Source organism: Amphiprion ocellaris, chromosome 1 (assembly GCF_022539595.1).
Source record: "Amphiprion ocellaris isolate individual 3 ecotype Okinawa chromosome 1, ASM2253959v1, whole genome shotgun sequence".
Taxonomy (NCBI): domain Eukaryota; kingdom Metazoa; phylum Chordata; class Actinopteri; family Pomacentridae; genus Amphiprion; species Amphiprion ocellaris.
In genome coordinates, this window is record NC_072766.1 from 41119915 (window position 1) to 41132851 (window position 12937).

The following is a 12937-nucleotide window of genomic DNA, read 5'->3' on the forward strand; positions in this document are numbered from 1 at the left end:
CTCAACCTGCTGCAACCACAATAAGACGTCTGGTTCATTTTTTATGGGCAAAAAATCACAATAAAGAGAGTTTAATGGAGGAAAAAACAGCATCTGACAAAACCAGAACATCTTAAATTTACATGTGAAGTATTCTATTAATGGACATGAAATTATAAATCAGGTCGGGTGCTAGGTGGAGGTGGAGCGATACCGGATAGATGTAGTTGGGTTCACCTGGAGAGCCCAACTATCCCTGGAGAGGGGTTGGACTCTCTCCAGGGTGAGAGGCTCTGGGTGGGTGTGGAGATTCTCACGAACCCCTGGCTGAGTGTTGCTTTGTTGGAGTTCTCCAGGAGAACGAGAGGGTCGCCTCTCTCTGACTTCCTGTTGAGGAGGGGAAAACTCTGACTGTTGTTGTGCTTATGATTCAAACAGCAGTTCAGAGTATTCAGCCTTCTTGGAGTCTCTGGGTGGTTCCTGGAAGGGGGACCGCCTGGGGACTCCATAGTTCTCCTGGAGGACTTCAACGCCCACGTGGGAAACGATGGAGAAACCTGGAGGAGGTGATTGGGAGGAACGGTCTGATCTGAACCCGAGTGGTGTTCTGTTATTGGACTTCTGTGCTGGTCATAGATTGTCCATAACAAACACCATGTTGGAGCATCAGGTTCTCATAAGTGGACCTGGTACCAGAACACCTTAGACCAAAGGTCCATGATCGACTTCATAGTCGTATCATCAGCCCTGCAGTCCTATGTTTTGGAGGAGCAGAGCTGTCAAATGATCACCACCTGGTGGTGAGTTGGATCTGATGGAAGGCTGCTGGACAGACCTGGTAAACCCAAACCTGTAGTGAAGGAGAACTGGGAACATCTGGTGGAGGACCTTGTCCATGGGGTTTTCAACTCCCACCTCTGGAAGAGTTTCTCCTGCATCCCGGGGCAGGTTGGGGACATGGAGTCTGAGTGGTCCATGTTCAAAGCCTCCATTGTAGAAGCAGCTATTAGGAGCTGTGGCCAGAAGGTCACTGGTGCCTGTCAACCCAAAAAACCTGCTGGTGGACACCATTGAGGGAAGCCATTGGACTGAAGAAGGAGGCCTTTCAGGCCTGATTGACTCGGGGGTCTCCTGAAGCAGCTGACAGGTACCAGTCGGCCAACAGGGCTGCAGCTGCAGCAGTTGTAGAAGCTAAAACTCAGGTGTGGGAGGAGTTCAGGGAGGTTATGGAGAAGGACTTTCGGTTGGCCTCAAGGAAGTTCTGGCAAACCGTTCAGTGCCTCAGGAAGGAGAGGCAGGGCTTTATTCAGGCTGTGTACAGTCGGGGTGGAGAACTGTTGACCCGTACTGGGGACATCGTCAAGCAGTGGAAAGAGCTCTTTGAGGAACTCCTGAACCCGGTAAACATGTCCTCCATGGAGGAGGCAGAGAATGAAGACTCGAAGGAATCTTCATCCATATCTGTGGCAGAGGTCACTGAGGTAGTGAAGAAGCTCCTCGGTGGCGCCAGGTGTGGATGAGATCCGCCCTGAGATGCTGAAGGCTCTGGACATTGTTGGACTGTCTTGGCTGACACGTTTCTACAATGTTGTGGGCATCGGGTACGGTACCTGTGGAGTAGCAGACCAGGGTGGTGGTTCCCATTTTCAGAAAGGGGGACCGTAGAGTGTCTTCACCTACCAGGTATCACACTTCTCAGCCTCCCCAGGAAAGTTCACTCTAGGGTGCTGGAAGGGAGGCTCCGACCAACTGTCGAACCTGGGACATATCTATATATACATATATAATTTTAGAGGCATTTACTGTTATTTTTTTGTGTAATTTTTACATTTTTTCCACCCTTGTTGCACCATTTTTTACAGTATTTGTTCCTTCATTCTGTTGCACTGCTACCACCAGTTTTATACTGTATTGGTTTTAACGGTCTTCTACAGTTTGGGTTTCAAAGTTTTTTTCATTGATATAATTTCAATATTCTGTTTAGTTCAGTAATAAATCTTTATTAGGAGAAGACTGGGTTTGTTCCAAGGTGACACATTTCTAATTCTGGTGCAGATTTCTTTTATTAAAATGCGACTTTGATTCTCTAAATGAGTTTTAATCACTTAAAACACAACAAACGACACAATAAATTCATCCTCCACATCTGGTTTCACTCATTTTCCTGATTCTGTCAGAGGCTGTGATTCTTCAGCTTTATTCTGGAGCCAGAAAACATTTCACACGTCGTAGCCGATGACATGCAGATTTAATTTTATCCTTTTAATTTTCCAAACACATGATGTTAGAGTGTTTTATTGAAGCCAGATGAAGCTGCAGATTCTCCTCTGCTGAGTTTTTTTGCATGAAGAAACAGAAAAGAAAGGTTTCATCAGATCCATGGAGGTAGACGCATCCAGTCTGGATCTTTGTTCGTTAAGCTAAAATATAAAAATCACACAGAGGGAATAACGAGAGCAGAGGAAAGACTTTAATAAATCTGCTTCATTCATTTATTCATTCATATGTGCCAGAAATCTGAATTTATTCATTCATGTTTCACGTTTCTGCATAAATTCTGTTTAATCTCAGGAAACCAGATCTTCTCATTGTCAGACAAGCTTCACACTGTTTATGTTCAACACAAATGTTTATTTTATCAGCGAAAAATGTCCATTTTCAACACTGGAGACAAATATTTCTGAAGCTTTGCTGCTTAAAACGGAAGAAAAAGCTTCAAAGATTTTCACTCCACAGCTGGAAATTTCTCATTTAAATAAGCAAAAGATGTTATTTTACCATTTTTGTGATGGATATGACACAGATTTTTCCTGTTTTCTTAAATATCAGACAATAACTAATAAAATCACAAAAAATAATATATTATTGACATAACCATACATACATTTAACAGGGCAAAACTGTAATTCACATCCACATTAAAAATCTGTACTAAATCTATTAAAATCTGTTTAAAAATATATTATTATTTTACAGTTATTTGCTGTTGTGTTTTAAAAAAAGTGTAAGGATTTTTAAAAATGGTAAATTATCCTTGAATTTTTTCAGATTTTTCCTGTTTTTTCAAACTGCAGCTTCATATCGTATCAATTTGTCTGTTAACTGCAAGAAAGAAAAGAAAAACTGGCCAAAAATTCTGTTTATTCTATTCTATTTTATAATACATTTATAAATTTTTTTAAAAATGTGTAGTTAGGGATGGAAAAACAAATTACAGAAATAAAAAAATTACAGATCATATGTAATAAAATCAGAGAAATAAAACATTAAGGGACATGATTTTAAATCGTTTTTTCCATTTATTTTCCATTTTCCTCATTATAAATGTGAGCTACAGTTTTGTCTGTTTGGTTTAAAAAGTTTTCCTCTAGCATGAGTTTGTGTTTTTTCCTGTTTGCTGCAGATTCTGATCCTCAGTTTGAATCTTTAGAGACGTAATGAAAATAAAAACTGCTTCGTTCTTGTTTAATTCCTCCATGGATCATAAAAAAATACATAATTTCCCTCAGAGGAGGTTTTAATGGTTTCTGGCTCTCAGTGAAAATGAAATTTTGCAGTAATTTTCCTCCAGAAGAGGAAAAAGAAAAATCAGTCTGAGGTGAAAACATGTAATTAAAAAATCAGGGACTCAGAGCCGCCTGTAAAGACACATTAAAATAGGAAATCAGTGTTTTAATTTACGCCCTGAAGAGTCACTCAAAGCTCCTTTAATCAGAAAAAAATCTAATTTACTGATTTTGTTTCACCTTTAAAGCTGCAAACTTTATTTTCAAGGCTTCTGTTGACAAAATAAAGTTGCATCAACTTAATATTATGTTTAATTTAAACTCTAATTGATGCTTTAGTTGACTGAAAACTAAATAATTTAAGTAACTTCATCAAAATTGGCTTGATATTTTCAGCAGTAATACGAACAACAATCAATTCGTGTGCAGAATTTAGGTCAAATTTGCCAATAAAATTGATAGAAAATGTTTGAAAACTGCAGGTAAAAATCTTCCAAAAAAATCCTAAAAATCTCTAAAGTGATTCCATACATATCAGTAAAACTTTTAATATTTTCGTTAAGAACATTCACATAAAATCAACCAAAATCCAGCGAAATTCACTGGATTTTGGTTGATTTTTTTCTGAATGTTCTTAAGAAACATTTTTAACATTTCTTATTTTCCCCAAAAAAATGTTCAAAAATTTCCCAAAAATGTTGAAAATGTGGACATGAGAAGTTTCACTGTGAAGTTTTTTTTCCTCCACATTTTCAAACTTTAAAACGGGTCAATTTGACCTGCAGGACGACACGAGGGTAAAAAGAAGCAGCTTCTTCACTGCAACCAAAGGTATTTTGTAATTACTTAATGATTGGTAGCATAAACACAAGTTAAGTTGATTATTCATTAACATTAAATCGTTCTAAGAAGTGTTTCAAAAGCACTTTTAAGGTCTTATGTAGTTAAGTACAATAATTCTGAACACAAGTTTAAAGTTGTTAAAAATGTTGGGGAGGAGATTTGAAATTCTGAAGTAAAGGTGAAGAAAACAGAAATTATTAAACCAATTTTATTAAATTACCTAAACTTGGGTTTAGCTTTCAGTCTGCAAATGCAGGAATTTGAGTTTAAATTATGCATAACAACAACCCTCCTGTTGTCCTCATTTACAGGCACCAAAAAATATTGTTTCCTTGTCTGAAAAAAATCTGCAAAAAAATCCCCCAAATTTCTGAAAATTTGCAAAACCTTCAGGAAGAAAATTCCAATAATTCCTTAAAAGTTTCTGTTAAACGTTTTTTTTTTTAAATTCCCCAAATTTGGCAAGAAAACTCTTGTAAATATTTTCAAAAAATTTGTAAAAATCTACCGAACTAATCCTAAAAATATCTAAAGTGATTCCATATATATCCGTAAAACTTGTAATATTTTCTTTAAGAACATTCACAAAAAATCAACCAAAATCCAGTGAAATTTGCCAGTCAATCTGACCCGCAGGACGACATAAGGGTTAATGATCATTTATTCTTTTACAATATTTGACAATAAAATGCCAATTTTTTTTCTGCATTTAAATCAGCAAAAAAAAATCGTTATTTTACAGATATGTGTAATTATTTGAAAGAAACATTATGCATATTAGGGATTGAAAAATTGGAAAAACAAAACAAAAAAATGCATTAAAAAATCTGACATTTTACAGATTTTCTTGAGACAGAGTTCATGAATTGTTCAAAAATGTTACAAAGGTAGTGGTTTGCACAAATGAAGCATGATTTGATGACAGTTAATGATTTCCTAAAAATGTTAGAAGTGATAATTTGCACAGAAATGTAGCTGGTGTGATTTTGAACAAAATGCTGCAAATATGTTGATTCATACAAAACTGCCAAGAAAGATATTTACCAAAGTTTCAGAGATGGGATACCTCTGACTTTTAAATATTGGAACAGATTTCCATATATATGTGTGTGTGTGTGTGTGTGTGTGTGTGTGTGTGTGTGTGTGTGTGTGTGTGTGTGTGTTTCTGACCGTCATTGTTGTGGAAGTCGTCGTGAATAATTATTGTAAGGAATAATTAGCATAAATGTGATGAGACAGTCTTTTTACATGTTATTTTCATTATTATTATTGTTTAAAGATGATGGCGCAAGTTTGCTATTGAGGAAGTTTGTATCAAACAAGGTGTCCTTCGTACGACTCAGTACCCTTGAAGTTGCTCTCAGGTTCAAAAAGGTTGGTGATCCCTGATCTAGATGTTCCTCTAAATGTAGAAAATAACAATATTGAACAGTATAAATGCAATGAATATAAAAAAATATAAGAATATGTGATATTTAAATGACATAATGCATGTAAAGATGTATGTAGGATTATAAATACCTGAAAAATTGTACATAATATAGATAATAAATAGTCAAATATACAATAGATACAAATATTTTTAAAGTTTCCTTTAAAATCTGCAGGTTTTAGTTCAGATATATTATTAAATTTGGAGTATTTTTGCATTATTTTAACAATTGTATGCATGTGTGACTGATTTTAATGGATTCCGTTGTCATTAAACGTTAACAAAATAGTAAAATTAGTGGTAAAAATGGCACACATTTTTACCCAAAATCAAACTTTCTATCAACTCTGCAGGGACTTTTTGGGTTTTTATCACTGAATTTTAAATTTGGAATCTAAAAAAAAACATGATTCAAAATGTCTAATATCTCGTTTAGATAAAAAAAAAATCTAAAATCAATAATTAGACATATTTTGCAGTATTTTTAATTATTATAGCAAATGTGAGCATGTATGACTGAGTTTAATGGATACTTTTGCAATTAAACGTTAAGAAAACCCCAAATTTAGTCAGAAATGGCTAAAATATTCATTTTTTTTATACAGATCTTCTGCGTTTCCTTTGAAATCTGCAGGTTTTATTTCATATATATCACAGATTTATTTATGTATCATCTTAAAAACCATCATGCAAAATGTCTAACATCTCTTTTAGATTAAATAACAACTATAAAAATCAGTAATTAAACGTACTTCTCTCCAGAATTCAACATTTTTGGATTCTATTGTAGTTAAACATGAACAAAACAGTCACTTTAGTGGCAGAAATGGATCAAATATTCACATTTTTACACAAAATCAAACTCTCTTTTGTTTCCTTTCCTATAACTCCATTACTGTTTATTACACTGCACATTTATACTTTTATTTTCCTATTGTAATGCACATTTTCATATTTTATGTACATATTTTTCTACTTATGTTGATATTTTAGGACATATTTTATATTTTCTGCTTCTTAAATTTGTAAAACTTGAATATTTCTCTACTTCTCTTTATCAGAAACTACAATAAACCCGGACATGTGGAGCAGATCAGATAATCAGTCAGACTTTATTTGATTTCTCTAAATCTGCAGCTCTGGAGCCAGAAATGTTGAAACTTTTACAGTTAATCTGCAGAAAAAACACACATTTGTTAAATTAAACTGAAGTAAAACCAAAATCCTGGACTGAAAACACGACGTGGACTAATCCTGGAGGCTTTAGATAAAATAAATAAAAACCAGACAGCTCAGTCTGTTGTTTACTTTGTGCTGCTGAAGCCAGAAGAGGTGATTGGTCAGCTGGCGGACGATCTGATTGGCTGCTTAAAGAGTCAAGATGGTCGCTGAGGCGAGTCCAGAACAGCTCAGTTTCCTGCAGCCAGAAGAGTTTTCCTCCAACTTCCTCTTTGTCTTCAGTCTGTTTGTAGAAGTTTTTGGATTTCTGGTTGGATTTTACAGCATTAGCAACGTTAGCAGGAGAAAAGTCAAGTTTTCGGGCCAATTTCATGAAGTTTTCAATCAATTAATGCATGAATGTGAGTTAAAATTGTTCATGATATTCAGTTGATGCAGCATTTTTACGTTAACCATCAAAATAATGGATTGAATTTAATTATAACATTTATAAGACTAGAAGGTTTGGTTCAATATTCAATTAAAATCCCTGAAATTTAGTATCACTTTAGATTTTAAGTGCAAAAATAAACTTTTTGGTGGAAAAAAATGTTGAAAATGTTTCTTAAGAACATTCACATTTTCATGTGAATGTTCTTCAAGAAAACAGAAGTTTTACTGATATATATGGAATCACTTTAGATATTTTTAGGATTTTTTTTGGAAGATTTTTACTCATTTTTGAAAAATATTTACAAGAATTTTCTTGCCAAATTTGGGGACATTTTTTATTATTATTATTATTATTATTATTATTATTATTATTATTTTTTTTTTTTTTTTTTTTTTTTTTTTTTTTTTTTTTTTTTAATAAAATTTTTCAGGGAAACTTTTAAAGAATTATTGGAATTTTCTTCCTGAAGGTTTTGCAAATTTTCAGAAATTTGGGGAATTTTTTTGCAGAATTTTTGGAAGGAAACGATATTTTTTGGTGCCATAAATGAAGACAACAGGACACTTCATAGATATTTGAAAAATGGTAAATATTTTTTAATTGTTGTTTTATAGGTTTTTTTGTTTTGTTTGTTAAGCTAGATAAAATGAAAATAAGACAACTGGAAGATTACTAAAACATTAAAAAAGAGAGAAAATCTGTAAATAATTTTTTAAAATGATTTACTCTTTTTCAGTTTCACTCAACAAAACAACAACCATCTGTAAAAGTAACTTTGTTGTTGTTGTTGCTGATTTTAATGCAGCAAAACTGTAATTTTACGGTCGAATTTAAAGTACAGGTTGTTGATTTAGAAATTATTATTTAATTTTAGGCTTACAGTTTCTGTCCCTCTTCCTGCCTGATTTTCAACATATTTTTCCAAATTTATTTATTTATCTTTTACAGTGTATTAAGGTTAAGTTACAAGTAATATGAACAACAATGTTGTTAAATGTGAAAAAAAATTAATGAAAACAAATATTTATGTGCCTTTTTTAAAATAATTTACAGGTTTGTAATAAATAAAAAGGACAAAGCTGTACAGAATGTCTAAATCAACAATCTGTATCTTTACAAATTCTACCATAACATTAGCGTTTAACTGGATTAAAATCAGCAAAAAAATGTAATTTTACAATTTTAATTTGTTGTTTTGTTTAGTCAAACTGAAAAATAGTAAATAATGTTTTTAAAAACTGTTATTGACAGACATTTTTCCTGTTTTAAATGTTTTAGTGATCTCTCAATTTTTGTTTCTTTTTAAAATCTCATTTTTTAACTTTCATTTTCTGTCCCTCTTGCTGCCAGATTCTTAACATATTTTTCCAGATTTTACTATTTTATTACTTATTTATTTTTTTACAGTGTATTAAGGTTAAGTTACAATGAATATGAAAACAAATCTTAAAAATATAATTTATTTTATAATTTACAGGTTTATAATAAATAAAACATCACAAAACTGTACATAATGTCCAAATCAACAATCCGCATTTTTTTTACAAATGATAATTAGTAATAATAATCCAAACTCTTAAAAGCATTTCCATTTCATAAAGCATCAGTTCCTCACATTAATCAAAATCATCACTTTTCACAGTGAGCTGCTATTCTGACTTAGTTACTTCTTAAACAAAGATTATAAAAATAGGTATTTGAGTTAGATTTAACACATTTATTAGGTTATAGCATGAATCACTTATAAATCACAGGTTATAATATCACAATGTTCCCTTATTTAGCTGTTATTCTGCCAGTGTCTCCCCCTTGTGGCTGATTCTGGGATCTCATACCTCCATGTTTCTCAACAATATATATAAAATTTTTATTTATTTTAATTTATTTATGTTGTTTTTTTAAACCTATCATGTGGAACTCAGAGAAAAATCTGCACACTTTTATTTTTTGGCTTCCTGCTCCCAGTTTTCCTGGTTTGTTGGTTTAAATCAGAGTTTTTTAGAGTTTATTAGAGTTTATTCAAGTTTATTACACTTTATTAGGCTTTATTAGACTTTATTAATTTATTAGAGTTTATTAGAGTTTATTGGAGATTCTTAGAGTTTATGAGTAATTTTGGACAAATTTAAGTAATTTTTAACACAATTTAATTCATTTTGGGTGAGTTATGAGTCATTGTGGCCACATTTTAAGTCATTTTGGACAAATTCTGACCAATTCTGGGCACTGCCCCTTCATTTATTTACATCACAAAAACCTGGCATTTTACCAGGGGTGTGTAGACGTCATATATCTACTGTAAATAAAAACCTGTACAGTCAGTAACTAAGCACATTTTTCTGCAGTATTTTAGATTATTATAACAACCGTGTGCTTGTATGACTGATTTTAGTGCATTCTATTGCAGTTTAACATTAATAAAATCCCAAATTTAGTGGCAGAAAATATTCACATTTTTACACAAATCTTTCGTTTCCTTTCAAATCTGCAAGTTTTAGTTAAAATATATATCATTAAACTTGTATTTAACATGATGCAAAACGTCTAAAATCTCTTTTAGATTAAACAACAACTGTAAAATCACTAACTAAACCTAATTTTCGGCAGTGTTTAAAATATTATAACAACTCTGTGCACGTCACTGATTTTAATGGATTCTGTTGTAATTAACATTAACAAAACCCCAAATTTAGTGGCAAAAATGGCTACAGTATTCATATTTTTACACAACTCTTCTGTGTTTTCTTTGAAATCTACAGCTTTTACCTCATATATATCATCATATTTGGATCTAACATGATGCAAAATGTCTAACATCTCTTTGAGATTAAATAAAAAACTGTAAAAATCAGTTGCTAAGCAGATTTCTCTGCAATATTTTGAATTATTATAACAACCGTGTGCTTGTATGACTGATTTTAATGGATTCTATTGTAATTAAACATCAACAAAACCCCAACTTTAGTGGCAGAAATGGATCAAATGTTTAAATTTTCTGGTTTTAGTTTGTATATATCATCAAATTTATGTTTACTGTCTGAAAAGCCATTATGCAAAATGTCTATTGTCTATTTTAGACTTAAAAAATTAATAACTAAACCTATTTTTCTGCAGTATTTTGAATTATTTTAACAATTGTGTGCCTGTATTGCTGATTTTAATAGAGTATTTTGCAATTAAACATTAACAAAACCCCAAATTTAGTTGCAGAAATGTCTGAAATACTCAGATTTTTACTCAGAATCAAACTCTTTTGTGTCTGCTGCATTTTTAACTCATTTAATTAGATTTCTGTTGGCGTTAAAGGCCTTTAGAGCTTCATTAGTGCAGTTTAACTCGTAAAGTCCTGCATTTAATCGCTTCTTGTGGAGTGAGTTTTATTTGGATATAAAAATAATTGAAAATGCTCCCTTAATTAGAGCGTTAAAATGCAGAAACAGGCGTTAAATAAGTCGTTGTCGGTGTTGTGGTGGAGCTAAAACAAGCTCTGAATAATGCAGAGGTCACAGGAACGCATCCTGCTGAAGAAAGACTGTTATGTTTCATTCCAGGTGTTTATTTTATTCAGATTTATTTCGTTTGAACGGTTTTCAACACGCTGCATTTCACCACTAGATGTCAGCAGATTCCTCCTGATAACCGACTCACCTTCACATCTGCATGAGGCTTTTCTGCATTTTAAAGTCATCCAAGACTCAGATTAGACCTCAGACTGCAGGTTTTATGTGGAAAAATGAAGCTCAGGAGAGAAAAACGTGCAGAAAAAAGCATGAAAATCTAAAGCAGCAGTCGAAGGATGCAAGAAAACAGCAAAAATGTCTGTAAAAACTTAAAAAGTCTTCATTTCTGCTCAGATTTTCTGCTCTTACACTTCCAACAAACACCGATCACTTCGAGGTTTCCGCTGTGAAACTGCAGGAACACAAAGAGATTGTTATTAATCGTTATTTTACAGACTTTCACAGGTTTTTTTTTTTTTTAAATTTCAGATAATGAAGAGCAGAATCACAGACAAAAGGATTAATTTACATGTTAATAAAAAAAACAATTAAAAAACAGTCTAATACTGTAAATAATATACCTAAAAACCAATATTTTTAAAAATTAATCATTTATTTTTTTACTATGTTTAAATGCAAAAATTAAACATTTTTTACTATTTTTAAATCAGCAAAAATCTAATTATTTTACAGATATTTGTCGTTATTTGAAATTAAAAATTGTGTATGTTAAGGATTAAAAATAGTAAAAAATAAAATAAAGATACTGGCTTTTGTTACAGATTTCCTCTGCTTTGTAAAATTACAGATAGTATCTTGTGAAATCACCGAAAAAAGTATTAATTACATGTTAATAGTAATAAAAACATGCCAAAACTAAATAATATCCACATTTTAAAAATCTGTATTTTTAAAAAATAATTCTTTTCTCTATTTATTCTTGTACAATATTTGATAACAAGGGTTTTTTTTTTTTTGCTTTTTTAAAAAATTTTAATAAATTTTTGCTGCAAAAATTGTGTATGTTCAGGATTAAAAAATAATAATTTTTTAAATGGTTATTTTACAGAATGTGTCTGTTTTGTTAAATTACAGATAATATCTGTGAAAATCACAGAAAAAAGTATTAATTTACATTAACACAGAATTAAAACACAGCATGACTTGATTTAACCACATTTTGAGCTCTTGGTCAGGTTCCTCAAGCCTTTTTTAAAGTAGTTTTTGTGTTTTTTAACCTGCTGCAGTCAGTGGATGTGATCAATCTATAAAAATATCGAAATAAACATCAATATTAACATCAAGAGTCAAGGTTTTGCAGCAGAACTTTTCATTCTAACTTCATCTGTCGGTGGTTTTAATGTTGTGGCTGAAAAATCCTCCAAACTTTTACTTTTTTCTGGTAACAGAACGACATTTATAAAACAGCACGGTGAGATCTACGGAGTCAGAATGAATCCAGAACGTTTTAGAATCAAATCTGTCAGATTTCTGGCAGCTGTCGGCATTTATTTAATAATTCAGCGCCGTAAAGTATTCCTGTGTGATTCATTTTTAATGCTAAATGAATAAATACTGTTGACGAGTTTGTAGAAAAATGCATTTTTAAATCATTTTGTCAGCTGGAGAACATGTTGAAAGATCTGCAGAACATTCATCGTTGTGGTTTTTACACTTTTTAATATTTCACAATTAGAATCTGCAGTTCCCTGAATATTAATGAGAAGAAGCAGAAAGGAACGTGTGAAGTCCAACAGATTAAAGGAAGCAGGTTTTTAGGATCTTCTGTGAGGAAATCTCCTGGAGACTCATCCAGGAAGAGTTCACTTCTTCTGACTCCAATCTGTGCTGGAAACGCTTCACTGGGATCCAGTCCTTCATGGAATCCGTCACATTTTCACCGTCTGTGAAACTGAAATGAAAACTCCAGCAGAGCGACGCGGCCTCTTCTACTTAAATAATCTGTTAAATAAAGTCACATTTTAATCGTTAACTGCACTGATTTATCACCTTTTCAGGTGTTTTTGCAGCTGATAGATGGAAAATATTCAACTCTTTTTCATTA